Source organism: Leopardus geoffroyi, chromosome A3, assembly GCF_018350155.1.
Source record: "Leopardus geoffroyi isolate Oge1 chromosome A3, O.geoffroyi_Oge1_pat1.0, whole genome shotgun sequence".
Taxonomy (NCBI): Eukaryota; Metazoa; Chordata; class Mammalia; order Carnivora; family Felidae; genus Leopardus; species Leopardus geoffroyi.
Genome location: NC_059336.1, coordinates 11,561,215 through 11,578,706, shown reverse-complemented (window position 1 = coordinate 11,578,706; position 17,492 = coordinate 11,561,215). Strand labels below are relative to the sequence as shown.

Below are 17,492 nucleotides of genomic sequence, written 5' to 3'. Positions count from 1 at the left end.
TAGTAGGTGCTCAGGAAATCCTTGTTCCATGAGCTTATGGGGATTTATATCATCACTGTCATTTGATTTGGGAATGCCTGACTCCCTTTCAAAGGAAGAGTCTGTTATCATTGTCTTGTCACAGGAGAGGAAATTGAGGCCCCAGGTCACAGAGGCAGGAAGTGGTGAGGCCAGGATTTGAACCTCCAGTAGGAAAGTGTTCTACAAACAGGCAGGGTGGTCATCGTTAGGATCTTCAGCCATTTGAATTGTAATTCACCTTCACGTATGCCTTGAGCGGGCCCTGCGTCCTGCACCGGGGCGGGGGGGAACCGGGGGCGGGGGGAAGGGGGGCGGGGGAGATCTTGCCCTTGTCCCTTTCCTGCTCACAATTCTCCCATGGCTGCCCACTGCCCTGAGGATGCAATCCAGGCTCCCTGCTGCCTAAAGGCCATGGCTGATCTGGTCCCCACCCTGCCCAACTCTCTGACCCCCCTCCCACAATCTCCCCTTTTCCCTCTCCACTCCAGTCTCCTCCAACACACGTTTCCCACCCCAGGGCCTTTGCACACACAGCTCTCCTGCCTGGAACTCTCTTTCCATGGCTACTCTATCTCACCCTTCGGTTCTCAGCTCTAATGTCGCCTCCTCAGAGAAGCCTTCTTGATCATTTGAGCTCAAGTCCCCCTCATTGTTACCCATCACATTGTCTCTTCTTTTCTCTCTTTTCGTATCCTGCTGCCTTGCTGGAATTTTATTTGTTTATCATCTACCTCCTGTAGTGGGCTGAGCCCTCATGGGCAGGGACCATGTTTGTTTTGTTCACTGCCGAACTGCCTGGTGTTTGGTGCGTGCTCTATAAACACGCATGGAATAAATGAATGAGTGAAGGATGGACGGAATCCTCTAAGAATCTGGGTGCTGAGAGGAGGAGTAGAAGCCTTGGGGCCTAGGCTGGGGTCTGAGACCTCCTTTCCCTGGGTCTCCTGTCCCCGGGGAGGCGCCCCTGCCAGGATAGGAGGGTGGGCGTGGGGGCAGCGGGCAGGGCTGGGCGAGGCCTCCTCGCTCCTTACTGTTTTCATCCTCTCGGTAATTATGGGCTCAGACACTCCTCGATGCCTTCTCGGAATAATAGCCGGGCCTGTTATCAGCAGCATCTCCCGGACCTTTACACAAACAGTCATTAATCAAGTCTCGCTGCCACCCTGCCCTCCCTCCTGGTGGAAACCGAGGCACAGAGAGATGAGGCTACTTTCCCAGCATCACACAGCCAATTCGAGGAGGAGAGGCTGTTTTGCCCCCAACTCTCTGGGGTGGGAGGGGGGGGGGTTCCTTCCCCATTCCACTTAGGGGGAGCTTCTGAGCCTGCCATGGCTGGGGGGCCCTGCCCCCAGTTCCCAGCCCCCAGCCTGCCTTGAAGCCCCGGGGCCTTCCAAGGTGGCCTCTTAATCACTGCCGGTTAATTAAGGAGGTTAAACAACTCTGTGGGGCCCATGCGGGCCTGCCCAGGGAGAAGGTGGCAGGTCTGTCTCGCAGCGAGGCCCCTGCTCCCCAGGCCTGGCAGGGCACCGTGCCGCCTCTGCCCTCCGCGGGGCCTGGGGGTCTCTGGGGAAGGTTCCACAGGACTCCATTGTTGGTGGGTGCCCCCTCCCCTTCTTCGGGTGGTGTGTGGGAGGTGCTGGCATCACTTAATGAGGCCTCCACGGCTGCCAAGGAGAGCTGGAGGAGTTGAAACAGGTTCTGGGTGAGGTGAGTTTCGTGGGCTGGGCAGAATCTGTGGCCCTTTGCCATGTGGGCGCTCCCTGGGGCGGCGGGGGGCAGGCGTGGGACCCCTGCCTCCTCCCTGCCCTCCCTCTGCCCCGGGGGGCAGGCGCAGAGGAAGCTTGGGAGGGGACAGTGAGGATGACAGAGGATGGTCGTCAGGACTCCCATGACCCCCTCTTCCCACAAGCCCGCGGGAGCCATACCGAATAGGCCCACAGCAACAGGGCCCGGGGGTCCTGAGACATTGCTAATCTGTAGTCTGATACAGACTTGGGCGCTGGTCTTCCTACCCGGGAAATGGAGGTGGGTGGTTGGATGTGACAATGTCGGTCTCGCAGCTTTAGTTCAGGAAGGATCTGTCCCGGACAGAGCAGCCTAACTTGCTGTGTGACTTTGTGCAAGGTGCTTTCCTCCTCTGGGCCCCCGTAGTTCTGGCTGTACTGGTGGTGGTGGGGTGGACAGAGTGATGACAAGTGGTCATTCCTGCTGACCCTCTGTCTCTGGTGAGGCTGAGAACACCTCCTGAGGGGCACCCAGACCCGCTTTCTACAGGCTGCACAAAGAGGTTATTCAGTATGCCTCTCTTGGCCCCGGGGAACCTGAGGCCCTGGACTTAGGCCAAGAAGGCTTGGGAGGAAGCTCCCATCTGGTGCTTGGACACACTCCCTGAGGCTGGGCTGTGGATCCCAGGATGGAGAGGGCCAGCCCCTTTGCTGAAGCCCCCAGGGTCCGCAGTGGGACGGGCTGAAGCAAGGCTGGCTCAAGGCAGAACCCACTGTGCTCCCAGAGCCCGTCTGGGTGTGGGGCCCTCCTGGCTCTTTGTGTCCCACAACGTTTTTTTTTTTTTTTTTTAAATTAAATCACATTTTGGAGGTATAATTTACATGCAATAAAACTCGCCCTTTTTTGGTGTCGCATATAGTTACATAACCATTACTACGAAGAAGGTATAGCGTTGTTTCCCTCCTTCCAGAAAGTTCTCTGTTTCCCTTTGTCATCAGTCCCTTTCCCTACCACCAGCCACCGACAATCCCTGATCTCCTCCAATTTGTTATTTTAGAAATTTTTGAACTTACAGAAAAGTATAAAAACTTCACAAGGAACCTCAGCAGTCCCTTCACCCAGATTCCCCAGCTGTCAGCACTTGGCCCCATGTGTGTTCTTGGTCTCTCTCTCTCTCTCTCTCTGTCTGCGTGAGTTTTGCTGAACTGTTTGTAAGTTGCAGACGTCCTGACGCTTTACCCTAAACACTTCAGGGAGCATCTCTGAAGATCAAGAAAGAGCATGTTCCAGCATAGCGCACAGCTGCAATGCCATTATCACACCTCAGTCATCTAGCATCGACCTGGTCCTATCACCTAATATCCAGCCTGTGTCCAGACTACTGAGATTGCTCCCAAGTGTCCCCAGTAGCTGGGGGCTTTGTTGTTCTCATTGTTTTCTGGTCCAGATTCCGATCAAGGATCAGGCTCTGCATTTGGTGGCAAGTGTCTTTGGTGTCCTTTTATCTGGAACATTCCCCCTATCCTTGCTTGATATGTAATGCATTCTTTTTTTTTAAAAGCTGCCCTCGTGGTCCTCCATACCTAGAGCTCAAGGGCAAGTACTGGGTGGGGGGGGGGGGCAGAGTGCCGGGGAAGGGGCTGCTGACTTGGGCACATGGGGTGTCCTGAGGGTCCTTTCTTAAAAGCTTTGTTTGGAAGGAGGGGGCAGGCAGGAGGGAGTCCAGGTGGGAGAGAGAAGGAGAGAGAGACAGACTTGGGTTCGTTGTTTCAACTTCCAATAATGCTGAAAAATTCAAAGCAAAAAGCATAAAACAATTTGGATAGAGAGGATTGTGGGTCACACCTCAGCTCTGCCCAGCCCCCCTCCCCGGGCTGTGAGACCTTGGGCAGAAGACGTCACCTCTCGGGACTCAGTTTCCCCATTTGTGAAATGAGGACAGTATCAGTCTGTCCACCTCCCCCAGCTGTCTTGAGGATTAAACAAGTGAACTCATGCAGCGTATAAATAGCAATGACTCCGATTTTTGACAATTTGGTGACAGTTTTTCCAGACAATTCTCTCTCTATCTACCTACACGCATGGAAATATGTGAATATTGTAGTTTGTAAGTTGGGTCACCTCCTTTTTCCCCTCAGTAGTTTATTAGAAGCGTTTTCCCACAGTGAAAAATGCAGCACTCTTCCATCGTGTAGCAAATTTTAACTTTTACTAATGTTGCCAACAGATAATACCGTCATATGGTACCAAATACATGGGTGCAGGAAGGTGTACAATTAAAAGTCTGTGTTCCTCCTGCCCCTGTTCCCTCAGTTCCTCGCGGGACCTTTGGTTTGGCTTTCCAGAAGGGTTCTACACGTATCCAAACGAAAACATAGATTTTCTTTCTTCTTCTATTCCTACAGCTGTCGGAAGACAGCTGTTCCCGTGCCTTGTTTTTTTCCCTTAACAGTAGATCTAGGAGGTGGTCCACATCAGTGCATAAGGAATGCCCTTCCTTTTTTTCTGTTTTTCTTTTTTTCCCAAGCAGTCCCTTGTGGAAATGGACCATGGTTTAATGAACCAGTTCCTTACTGATGGCCATTGAGGTACTTGCAGGCTTTCGCCACTGAAAATTGCAACAGATAGTCTTGTGCAAATGTCTTTGTGTGCATGTGCAAGTCTGTAGCATATATTCCTAGAAGTGGAGCTCCTGGGTCAGACGTCGTGTGTATTTTGAGCTTTGCTCTGCCATCATAGCTAATGGCCGCAAGGATCCCCATGTATTTAACAGTCCCCTCCTGGCGGACATTTAGGTGGTTCCAGTCTGTCTTTCCTATAAACAACGCCACAATGAACATCTTTGTGCAGCTGTCTTTGTGTGCAGAAGCAGCCGGCTTGTGGGGATTTCCCAGGAATCCGAGGACGGATCAACAGGAAGTACTGAGAAGGGAGAATGGAACCAAAGGGGCCTGTGGGTATGGCTGGTGGTCGGAGTAGCTGCTGATGGGATCCTCACCACCACAGACTCCTCTAAACCCTGTTAGTGGGGTGTGGGCGAGGATCCACAGCTTGGAGGCTGTTAGAAATGCAGAGTCCTGGGCCCCCACCCTAGCCCTGTTGAATCGGGACCTCCATTTGGCCGGCAGACAATTTTGAGAAGCATTGCCCTAAAACAAACCCAGAGACCCCATTTCCTCCCTGTTCCTGGAAGATAGGGTTTAGCCTTGGCTCTGGGGCAGATCTGGGGCCAAACCTGGCTTCCCCACCTACTGGCTGTGTGAGTGGGGCGAGCTGGATCACTTCTTGGTGCCTCCGTTTCCTCATCGTTAAGCGGGCATGAAAGTAGCCCTCACCTCACGGGGCAGTTGTGAGAACCACACACACTCACTCACGTGGAAGTGTTCAGCGTAGTAAGTGCTCAATAAATATCGTCATTGTTCTGCACACATTAGGTAATGTGTGGGGGTCAGATCTCTCTGTCTCCATCGTCATCTCTCACTCTGTCTCTGTCGCCATCTGTCTCTCCTTCTGTTTTATCTCCCCGTCTCTCAGTGTCTCTGACTCTCTCTTCTTCTCTCTCTTGTGGGGCCATATGTGCTGTGTAAGCATCTGTGTAAATGCTAAAAGCCTGGACAAATAAAGCTAGAATACAAAGAGGGAAAACGCAAGCTGAAAACTCACAGTATCGTGAGGGCAAAATCATACCATTACACGAACTTGGAAATATTACCAGCAAAACATGCATGTTTTCAAGGGGGGGATGTGGTGGGGGCCTGCCAGGACATACAGCCTGGCCCACGGTTGTGTCTCTTTCGTATTTCTCTGGGCCCAGTGCAGGCTTGGACCTGGGTAGAGCTAAATGATGAAGAACAAAGATTCTTGCCCCAGATGGCCACTAAGTTTCTTCTTCTCTGTCACATCTTCTCTGTGTGAACGTGGGTAGGCACAATCAGTTGGCGATTTATGTTTTTCCAGCTCATTGACTGAGCACCTGCTACGTCAGGTCCTGGGACGCAACCGTGGACAAGATGCACAAAAGGCCTGCTTTGTGGTCTTTGTATCTACGACAGTATACCTGTGGCAGATAATGTAGGAGTGAATCTTAGATAGTGCTAAGTTATCTGCCTAAAATAAAATATGGTTATATAATAACAGAGATAGGGGTGGAGTTACTTTACCCTGGGGGAAAGGGTCTGGAAGGTTGCTCTGACCTGAATTCAGGGACCAGGATGATGAAAAGGATCAGGGCATAGAAAGTTCTGGGAAAAGGGCATTCCAGAAGAGGGAACAGCAAGGGCAAAGGCCCTGAGGCAGGAACAAGCTTGGGGGCCAGTCATGATCGTAAGCTTTCAGAGGAGGAAAAGAGTGGAAAAGAGCAAACACGCTTTGCTGAGTGTTTTGAACAAGTCACTTGCCCTCCCAGAGACTTGGTTTCCCCTCTGCGTGAAATGATTAAAGCCAGTAGTAGGCGAGAACCTCTTTATTGGAGGGGCTCAGGGAATGGTTGCGGTTTGGGAGGATGTGTCTGGAAACTGGGCCCAGCAGGATCGCTTTTTATTCTTGGATTATTTGGGGTGGCTTTTGGGGGGGTGACAATGGAGATTTAGGCTGAAAGCAATGCCCCAGCCTCCTCATGGCTCAGCCCCTGATTTCAGGAGTTAATAGCCTGAAGCACTCGGCATAATGCCTGGTGCAGAGCAAGTAGACAGGAATGGGGAGGGCATTCCAGGTGGGAGGAAAGGCGTGGAGATGGGAATGTTTAAGGCGTGTTAGGGGAAGAGTGAGGAGACCAGCTTGGCTGGTGGGGAGGGGTGAGAGAGGAGGCTGGAAAGACAGGTTGAGGCCCAGGTTGAGACCTTGAATGGCATGCAAAACGGAGGGTGGGCCTTGGCCTGTAGGCAGTGGGGAGCCATTGTATGTTCTAGAGCAGGAGAAGCCACAGAAATGGTTTTCGGTTTTGGTTTGGTTTTCAGTGAAATATTTTATTATATTTATTTAATAAAAATTTTGTAATGTTTATTTGTTTTTGAGAGAGAGAGAGAGAGAGACGGAGTGAGAGCGGGAGAGAGGCAGAGAGAGAGAGGGAGACAGAATCCAAAGCAGGCTCCAGGCTCTGAGCTGTCAGCACAGAGCCTAACGTGAGCCTGGGCTCGAACCCACGGACCACGAGATCATGACCTGAGCCAAAGTCAGTCACTTAACTGACTGAGCCTCCCAGGCGCCCCTTCAGTGAAATAGTTCAGACTTTCAAAAACGTTTGAAGGATAATAAAATAGGTTTCCATGCAGCCATCATTCAGCTTAAGAAGAAAACGCCCCAATATTGCTTACAAGCCTGGAAGCCCCTCCCCAGTTGTATCTCTCCTAAAAGTCACCGCAGGCCCGGATTTGGCGTTCAGGATTCCACGCATGTCTTTGTCCTTCTGTTGTCTGTTCGATGGAGGACAGTCGAACGCACGAATCTCACTTATACGATTTGACAGCTCTGGGATCACCACCTACTTGCAATCAGAGACCAATTGTGGCATTTGGTTGTGCTGTTCTTGAACGTCATATATATGGGACCATTCCGCAGGTGCTGTTTCGTCTCTGGCACTTTCTTTCACTCAGTGTTAGGCCCATGAGATCCCTCCGTGTTTCGGGCCGGTGGTTCCTTTCCTTTCACTGCTGCGTCTTAGTCTACTGTTTAAACAGACCACCGTCCCCTTCATGTGGAGCTGGTCACCACTTCCGGTTTCCTGGACGGTGCTGCTGTGGACATTCTTGTACGTACCTTTTGCTGGACATAAGAACCCAATTCTTTCAGTAGATGCTCCGGAAGGAACTGCAAGGTGATGCGGGACGTGTGTTAGTTTTTACAGCTGTGGCCAGTTTCCCAAAGTGGCTATGCCACATCTTTATACTTTTACACACACACACACACACACACACACACACACCCCTGAACATTTTGGTGCCCTGCTGTGGTCGTGCGTGTGATTATACAGAGGGTGTCACGGGCACATTCACTTCTGCAGCTGGCTTTTTTTCCACTCAAAGCTCTGTTTTGGAGATCTGCGCCCATTGGTGTCACACACAGCTTGAGTGCCTCTATTCTCAACGTAGGATCTGTCGTCTAAACAAACAGCAGTGCTCTCCTCCCAGCTCCGGTGCCTGGATGCTTAGCTTATTCCCCTGGGATTCTCTTTCTGGATTTTCATGAGCATCTGTTATGTGTCGGGTAAGGCCAGTGAACACGGGTGTGGGGGAGCTATCACGGCCCATCCCGGCAGGAGACGAGGTAGAGGGGCTGGGGCAGATGGAGGGACATTTAGGGAACTTGATAGTGGGGGAGGGGGAAGGAAACAAGACTGGGACTGGGTGGGGGCAGAAGCCCAGGGTTGAATCCTTCCTCCCACTTCCTGGCTGCGTGACCTTGGGCATATGACTTTGCTGGCCTATAGCCTCAGTTTCCTCATCTGTAACAGGGGATCATTCACCGCACCTGGTAAGCAGAGTGAGCAGAGCCGTTCAGCGGACTCGGCAGGGTTTGAATCCGTTTATTAGCCGGCTGACTTTAGTTGTCTTAGCTGAGCCTCAGTTTCCTTATCTGTAAAATGGGGATAATAATAATACCTCCTCCTAGTGGTTTTGTGACAATGAAATGAGATCCTGTACGTAAGGCACTGATTAAATGCTCGATAACTGATAGCCTCGTGTTATTATTACTGTTGCTGCTGCCTTCTCTTTCTTTCTAGCCAGAAGGTGGGTGCCTGGAGGGCACAGCCTGGCCTTTTGCCTCCTTCTTCCTTCTGGGGGTCACTGGAAATCTGTGGGGTCTAACTATGTACCATTGCTGTATCCCAGGTGGGTGACCTGGTTGAGCCCAGCCCCTGTCAGAGCCTTGGTTTTTCCCTGTAACGTGAGGCCCGTGGCAAGGTCTCGGGCCAGTTGGTTTCCTGCTGGGCCTATGATCTAGAAAGTGGAAAGGGACGTAAAGTGGGTAGATGGGGTCTTGTGCGGGGGTGGCACCTTCCTAGCAATGCTGTGGATGCAGTCTTGGGGGACCTCCTAGAGGTGAGGCAGGTGGGGGTGCTTCTGGCTGAACCCCTTTGGAAAGGAGCCATGGTGGCAGGGAAAAGCAAGAGGAAGGGGTTTGTGGTTCTGCTGACCCCCTGGAGGTTTTAGCAGCAGGGACGTCCGAGCCCCTTGATGCAGGGTGGGGACACTCAGGCCACAGGGAGAGGGGGGCCGGTGTCCCAACTCCCGACCTGTCTCTGAGGTCCACGTGCTGTGTGGTCCCGGGTACCTGGTGTACCTTCTCTGTGCCTCAGTTTCCTTTGCTGTGAGTGGCTCAGGTAGGCCTCACTGCCTTGTCTGCTGGATTTCCCGGCCCCCGCAGACCCCCTGGCCCGGCCCCCTTGCCCGCGAGGAGGCTGAGGCCAGGGCTCAGGGCCAGGACCGCGCACCTTGACAACCCGCCCACGCCGGGCACAAAGGCCCATTGTTTGGGCCCACGTTGGCGGGGAAGCGGGCGGGGAGCAGCCGCCTTTCACCCAACCCGCTTGTGGTCGGCGGGGACTGAGGAGCCATTCACAGAGGCCCCCGCCCCCTGACCGGGCCCCGGGCCAGGCCGCCTCCCGGGCAGGCGCCCTCGCCAAGCTGGCAGCTCCTGCTCCGAGCTGGGCCTCAGTTTCCCCAGCTGAGAAAGGGGTAGCAGAATGGCTCTGGTGCGGCCAGCAGAGCTTGCTTGTTCTCTGACCTCGCTGCCCTGAGGTCCATACCTGCGGGGCCGCGGCTTCACCTGGCACAGAGAGGCTGCTCCGGCTGTGCCCGAGGATGGGGAAACTGATGGGGAAACTGAGGCACCGGGCCTTCAGCCCCACAGGCCTGGCTTCACATTCTGGGTGACGTCGCGAGTCTGTTCGCTTCCATGAACCTTAAGTTTCCTCATCTGTAAATGGAGACTCGCAATCTGTTCGTCAGGGTAAAATCCAGAAACGCATCCTAGGTGTCAGCCATGTGCAGGACTGATTCTAGGATTCGGGGGCCCGGGGCAAAAGGAAGCGCAGTGCCCCTCGTTCAAAACAGGGGTTTCAAGATGGCACTTAGCATCGCACCGAGTGCGGGAGCCTCTAAGCGTGGGACTGTGCGTGACGACACGAATCGCATCAGACCCTGTTCCAGGCAGAGGGGACACGGCCGATAAACAGGAGAAAGCTTGCGTTCTCGTGGAGCTGACGGTCTGTCACAGGGACCAGGGGCGTCCTCGGGGGACTGCCTGACAGATCTTTCTGAAGCCAGGTGCCCCTGGAGGCCTGCTCCTCCGGGGCCTGCTGGCTGGGCCGAGGAGGGTGGGCTGGGGCACCCCAGCTTCCCGTCGAGGGTTTGGTCTCCGTGACCTCACATCAGGCTGGGCCCCCACGGGAGTAACGACCGACATTTACCGACTCCGTGCCGGGGCCGATCCAGACGCTCTTCCCAGCTACCTCGGAGCATCTCTGTAACAGCCCTAAGAGGAGGCAGGGCTGTATGGTTAGGCTCTGTACAGATGGGGAAACTGAGGCTCGAGTCAGTGAATGGAAGAGGCAGGGTTTAACCCGGCTGTCTGGTGCCAGAGCCTTCATCTCCTCATCCCACTGTCTGCCAAGGGGGGCTGCGGTGGGCCAGGCGGTGTGTGCCTGGGGCAGAGGCCCTGCTGGGGTTCGAGCTGGGAGGGGCGCGGGTGTGCCCGTGGCCCGCCAGCTGCCACCTGGGTTGGCCCTGCTGTGTGGCCCTGAGTCACAGCCCTGTGTCCTGGGAAGCTGGCTGCGCCTCGGGCATCCGTGGGGCCTGAGTCACGGCAGAGCGCACCCTGCCACCCAGCCCATCTCCCGCCCGGGCCTGGGGACAGGCAGGTCCTGGAAGCGGATCCCTGGGCAGGAACTCACATTTGTGCCCACTGTCGGGGGCAAGAGAGATGCACCCGCTTGCGCCCCAGAAGCATATTTCTTTCCTTGTCTCATTGAGCTCAAGCTCACCCTTGCAGGTTATCCCAAGATGGATTAGCTGGCTGGGTAGTTACTGAGCTCCCTGTCACCAGGCGCATTCAAGGAAGGATAGCCTGTCAGGGTGCTGAAGAGGGTTGTTGTATCAGATTGGGTCTGGTGTTGGAGTATGTGACTTCCCGAGCCCTACACTTCGTTCAGGTACTTATTTTTGAGTGGCTAACGTGAGCCAATGGTACAAAAATCCCAAAAGTGCAGAAGGATATGGAGTGACGAGTAAGTGTCCATCCTCCCTGACTCCCAGCCTCCAACCTTTCCTCCCCAGAAGCAGCCGCCTTTAACTGATTTTTTCCCCCCAGAGCTAATTTACGTACATACGAACAAATATATAAATTGTCCTTTCCTCCTGCCCTCCTTTGTACAGAAATGATAGCCGGTATAGTTTATATCCCATTCTGCCCCTCGTTTTATTTTTGTTTGACTTGACAACTTATATTGAAGGCTGTTCCAGGTAGCACACGCAGGGCCGTTCCATCCTTCTCACTGTGCCAATGGTATTTCTCCTCACCTGCCTAAATAATCTATATGACACATTCAATTAAAGGGTTTTTAATCCTGAATTCTACATTTTGGGATCCACACTGTCCTTCACTCTGGTGGTGGCCTGAGGAAATTTTCAAAGTTTGACTGGAAACTATAAGCTCTTCCCATATCTGTAGGGATTTGTGAGGACGGTGGGGGCGGGGGGGGGGTGTCTGTTTTTGGTTGAGATTATATAAGAGATAAAAGACAGAAAGAGCGAGAGAAAACCTTTTACCCACACACCTCCATGCTGGGCACTCATGATCCAATGGTGAACCCCCTGGGCACCAGCTCATCTACCTGTAGTGTGGCCAGGCTGTGGGGAGGTACCCGTGTGTGTGTGTGTGTGTGTGTGTGTGTGTGTGCGCGCGCGCGCGCACGCACATGTGTAAGGGGTCAGAGATGGCTCCTCAGTGGAGAGACGATTTAGGGGGGGCTTTCAGGGATGCATAGGAATTCGTATGAGAAATGTGGAGATGGTCCTACCAGGCAGAGGGAACAGCATGAAGAACAAAACTCAACCTCTAACAAGGTTGACTGTGTAACCCGAGCTATTCAGATATTTTTTCTTTTTTCTCTTGATTGATTCTTTATCCTATAAAAGCTTCCTTCCGTCTGCCTCATTTTGGAGTTCTCTGAGACTGTCCGTTTCATGAAGTGTTATAAATTAAAAAAAAAAAAAAGGAACTACTTGGCGGGTGCAGAACAGACTACCAGCTTCAATTTATTGAGCACCTACTATGTGCCAAGTACTGTGCTCGGTGCTTTAAAAGTCACTGCTGCATTTAACCTCCCCCTCACTTCTAGGCTATTATTGCTCCCGTGTTACAGATGAAAATCGAGGTGCAGAAAAACCTAGTCACGTGCTCATGGCCATACAGCTGTAAGTTCTGGAGCCCGGATTTGAACCAGGCAGCTTGAGCTCTTGGCCATTCTAATATTTCACAAAGGCAAGGGGGTAGCTGGTGAGGCCCTGAATGTTAGACCTCAACTTTGGACCTTCCCAGCTCAGGTCCTGCCCCTGCTCAGAGGCCCCTGCTCAAGTCCTGCCCCTGCTCAGAGGCTCAGCATGGGTGCATCGAGCAGCATGAGACCTTTCTGGTGTGCTGGTCAGTAACTGTCAGGGGGGAGTCATGAATGGCAGCTGTGGAGCAAGGGAGTACTTAGGGCACACATAGCCCGGCCTGTCCCCACTGGTGGGTTTCAGACATGGCTGGATATTGGACTGGGCTTCAAGGTCTCGGGTGCAGCTCTGGTTAGCCCTTTGGCCCGGCCCCTCTGGGCTCTGGGGAGCAAAGAGGAAGCACAGATCCTGGCCCCATAGGTCTGTGTCCCATGTGCCCTAGTGGGCCCTGGGCCTGGGGCTTTTGAAGTCCCACTGACTCTGCAGCGTGCGAATTCATCACCCTGTGTCGCAAGATGAGAAAGTGGAGGTTCAGAGAGGTGAAGTGACTTGTCTAAGGCCACACAGTGAATAAAGAGCAGAGCCGGGACGTGAATCCAGACGCCGAGTTTGACTCTTGACCACCCCACGCTCCTGCTTCCATTCAGGAGGGTTTGCCAGTCTGCCCCTGGGCTTCACCTCTCTCTCTCTCTCACCCGGTCTTCTAGAAAGGAGTAATGATCCCATTTCCCTGGGAAGCTTGACTGTTGTCCTGTTGTACCCAGGGACTCAGGATTGGGGGGGGGGTGGCTGGAGATGGCCTGTGCTGCCCCCCTTAGCCCTCTGCCAGCATTAAGACATGGGCCCATGTTCTCTCCTTGTTTCCCTCAGAAGTGAGAACATAATAGTCGGTTCAAATGTCAGGCCTGCTCTGCTGCTTTGGGGAGACTGGTTGAGCAGGTCTGGGGGAGGGACAGAGAACGGAAATTATTAATAATTGCAAAGCAGCCAGCCGTGCTGCAGGCCTTGAGATGTGTCTGTGTGTGTCTTTGGAGGTGCAGGGTTGGGGGATGCTAAATGTAGGGACCCTGCCCTGGAGTGAGGGGTAGCCTGCAGCTTCCCAGGGGCCTGTGTGGGGGCGGGGAGAGGAAGCGGGAGCACAGAGGCAGCTTCTCTTATTTGAGACACATCTTGGCCTCCCTGCCTCCCATCAACTCGTGTCAGGAGGGCTCTACCAACCTCAAGAGGAGGAGGGAAAGAGCCTACTGTGTGCCTTCAGAAGGTGTCTCACTACATGCTGGGTATAATTCTCCCCACACCCAGATAAGGTTGGCATTGTTATTATCTCCGATTGGCAGTGGGGGAAGCAGGCACAGAGGGGTTCAGTCCAGATTTGAACTCAGGATGTTTGACTGCAATTAGACTGCCCTTGCTGGCATTTCCACACTCTACTTGGGGTGGAGGGATCCCCGTTCCCTGGAAAAGCTGCCCCCTGCCCCCAGCATCAGCACCATCCCCGGAGGGTGGGAGTTGGTCCCAGGCTTCTCTGAACCTCAGTCTCCTCATCTGTAGAATGGGGAACCAGAGTCCCTTCCTCCAGAGTCAGAGCTTGCTGACAAGGGGCGGAAGGAAGGCAGTGAAGGGCAGGTTGATGGCCTGCCCACCATGTGTTGCCCTCCAGAGCCAGTCCCTGGGGACTGTGCCCCCACTGGCGTCCCTTCCTTCCCCCTTTCTCCAGCACCCACCGCAAGCTCTGCCTCGTAGCCATGACCACAGGCAGCTGTGCATTGGGTCTTCCTTGGCCCCTCAGGCACCCACAGAGTGGGTTCCCTAGCTGGGCTTGGGATGACACAGTCCGAAATGTCCCAGGGTGATCAGAGCACACTCTAGAAACAAAATGCTTGAATGGCGGAAGCCAAGGCTGTTCAGGGAAAGGACGCTGGGGATTCTGGGAGCCAAAGCCAACCTCCGGGCTTGCGGCTAGCTACCACCGACAGCAGAGGCATGCCCAGATCGCGTGCCACTGAGCTCCAGGACCGCCGCGTCTGGGGGGGACCTCCGGGCGTCCCCCTCCTTGGCCTGCCCTGATGGACTGATAAGGCCCAGCTTGGAGGAGGCAGAGGCCATAATTACAGGCCTCAGCGGTGGCGGGAGGCGAGTCATGAGGTGGGGGTGACTCAGCGGATTGCTCCATGAGCGGGGTGGGGGTGGGGCCGCCCGTCTGCCCCTCGCCCAGCTGGCCTGAGGAGGGCCCGGGCGCCCAGGAGGCCCAGTGGGTCCACTGGGTGCGACCAGGCGGGGGGCTCACCCCTGGGCCTGTGACTGGGTCCCTGTGCCTCTTGGCATCCTTGGAGCTTGGTTTTGTGTCGGGATTGGGGGCGGCTGGGTTTTCCCCTTGCTCCGTCTCAGGCCTTGGCTTCTGGGAAGTGGGAATCAGGGCTCAGAGGTGCCAAACAGTGGGATCCGACTGAGAGCAGCGGGCTTGTGGCCTTGCGGATTTACTGAACCTCAGGGGCAGGGTGCCGGGAATCCCAGACGAGTGAGACATAGGACCTCAGACATGTGTGGACTCCAGGAACCAGCAGGTGATGGTTTCTAGAACCAATATTTCCAGGTTCACAGATGCATGGATTAGCAGGTTTGTAGAATTACAGATTTATAAAATCAGGAGATGAGTTACAATTGGTTCCAGAGAATTCATACATCCATTGAGGGAGAGATTTAAAAGAAAAATCACAGCAGCTGAAGAACTTAGGAATAAATTATCTTGGTGTCTCCAGCTTGCTCCCACATTGGTTGGAAAGAAGAAATAAGAAAAGGAAACAGAAGTATAAATATTCATCTTGTTCTATGTAGCGAGGAGGAAAGCCCACGAAACTAAAAGTCATCAACTGGTGAATTGAGACGTTCGTGGTGCTGGAAATCTCTTCCGACTTTCTACGGTTGAAGTTTGTCAAAATGAAAACCTGGGAGAAAGTGAAATAGGGAAAGAAATGCGAACGTGGAGTGTAGGATAACAGATGATACAACTCGGCGGTGCGACTTTGTAATCCACGCCCCTGTAATTCTCTCGATTCATCCACTGTGTTTTTTTAATCTACGTGGTGTTCAGGGCCTATCCAAAAGTTCTGCAAATGTTAATTTATTTAATTCTTACAACAGCCCTACGAGGTGAGGGTTATCATGATGCTCGGTTCACAGATGAGGAAACTGAGGCACAGGGAGGGGGAGTAACGTATTCAAATCATGCTCAGGTGCTTGCTGCCTGCCAGGAACAGGAAGTGCTAGACTCCGGGATAGAGCAGTGCCCAGGACAGACACTGTCCCTGCCCTTGGGGGACTTGGCAGGGGAGACATAGAATAAACAAACGAGTAAGATTATCATAAGTTTAAGGAGGGCAGTGAGCCTGCTGCTTTGATGTGGGGCAGGGGTGCGGGCACCCTCAGATCCAGTGAGCAGGAGGGCCCATCTCAGGAGGTGGTTTTGAGCAGAGGCCTCAGGGAGAGAAGGTGGCTCACTGGGCAGAACGCCCTCCCTTTGCCCTGGCTGTGCCTTCTGCCGGGATCACGCTTCCCTCCGTATGTCTGCGCCAAACTCCCACTCACTGATCCAGGCCCTGCTGGGCGGGCACCTCCTCTGTGGTGGGAGGTGGGCTGGGGGGCTTCCCCAGCCAGGGGGGGACGTGTCCTCCTGTGTCCTCTTTCTCCTCTCTGATCCTGGGGGCAGGCCCTGAGTGTGGGGGGCCTCCATAGCAGCAATGCCAGCCACTATTCTGGGGTCTCTCCTGGAGTGGGAGGCAGGATTTTCTCCTAGGAAGGAAGTGAAGGTCCACAGAAGTTAAGAGACTTGCCCAAGGACACACAGCTAGCAAGTATTTAAGGAGGGGTCTGCACTCAAGGCTTACAGCCTGCCTTTGGGTTATTATTTACCTGCCACCTCGCTGCCTACCCTGGCTGGGAGCTGCTGGAAGGCAGGTGCTGGGAGCCAGAGTTAGCTCTGTGCCTGGCATCCTCTCGCTCTGGGTCTGGGCTGCTCGGAGAGGGCTGCAGAATGATTTGACTTTTGCCAGGCTGGGAGCATGAAGCTGAGCAAAGGCTAGCGAGGCCAGGGCCTCGGGGATCGGCTTTACCGCCAGGGGGAAGGCTGGTGGGGATCTGAGCCCCTGGGCGTCTAGGGACCCTGTGCCCGCTGCCACCCTCTATGCCCCAGTGAACATTAAGAGCCCACTTGGGACAAGTGGCCCACATCACCCCCACATGGGACTGGTCCCGACTCTGCTCCCCAAGCCAGTTTCTGGCACTGATCGGCACGAGGTCCGGCTGCCGGCACACCCAGCTCCCATCCTGGCCCCAGGGGCTCCACCAGGCGGTGGGGACAGGGAGGTGTTCAGAAGCCTCTACCTTAGATGAGGGGTGCATGTACATGCGGGCAGGGCCCTCTCTCCACGTCTCTATCACTGAGGAACCTGGCAGGGTGGAAGGAGCCCAAACACTGAAGTTCTAAGATGGGGTTCAGAGCTGCTCTATCCTTCGAGGCTCTGAGGCCTGAAAACTTGGTCTTATCTGCAAAATGGAGACCATAAAACTGCTCACCCCTGAGATGAGACATTAGCACAGTGACTGGCACAGAGTAGATGCTCAATAAACGCCAGCTGTTGTATGTAGCTTAGGGCCATTGCTGGGGATTTCTGAGTCTTTATTCACTCATTCATGTCACCGTATTTCCTGAGACCCTATTATGTGTCAGGCCCTGGGTAGAGTGTTAGGGTGACATGACAGAACAAAGCAGACAAAATCCCTGCCTTTGGATAGGCAGACAGCGGTCAAGTGAATAAGTAAGCAAACGGCATCATTTCAGATCGTGGTAAAGGCTTAGAAGAAAATAAAGCAGGGAGGTGTGATGGGAAGTGACCAGGGGCTTCTTTAAGTAGGGTGATTGGAGAGGGCCTTGCTGAGAAGAAGTTGCAGCCTGAAGGAAGGGTGTTGAAGGTGCAGGGAATAGCAGATGCAAAGGCCCTGTGGTGGGAACAAGTTAGGTGGGTTCACAGAACCATAGTGCCGCCAGTGTGGGGGGCACAGAGTGAGGGAGAGGGAGAGGGTTGGAAAGAGAGGGACGCAGGCATGAGGAATTTGAATTTCATTCCAACGGTTGATTATTATAAACAAAGACCGAAGCTATGAAGGACTACAATATACAAAGTGCAAACTCATGGTGATTCACTTCCAGCCCAGAGCTCCGGCACTTTGCATCAGGCACCTTAAAGAAAAGCACCTGCACGCCCCTCCCCTGCGGCCTTTCTTTTACAAAGAAATACAAAGGGAACGGGTCATTGC

At 53.8% G+C, this 17,492-nt stretch overlaps 1 protein-coding gene across 6 annotated transcripts in view; it reads left to right on the top strand.

The window, feature by feature from the left end:
* Positions 1–17,492, top strand: part of LOC123580033 — a 233,138-nt gene that overhangs the window by 62,364 nt on the left and 153,282 nt on the right. The gene's annotated exons all lie outside the window — the stretch shown is intronic.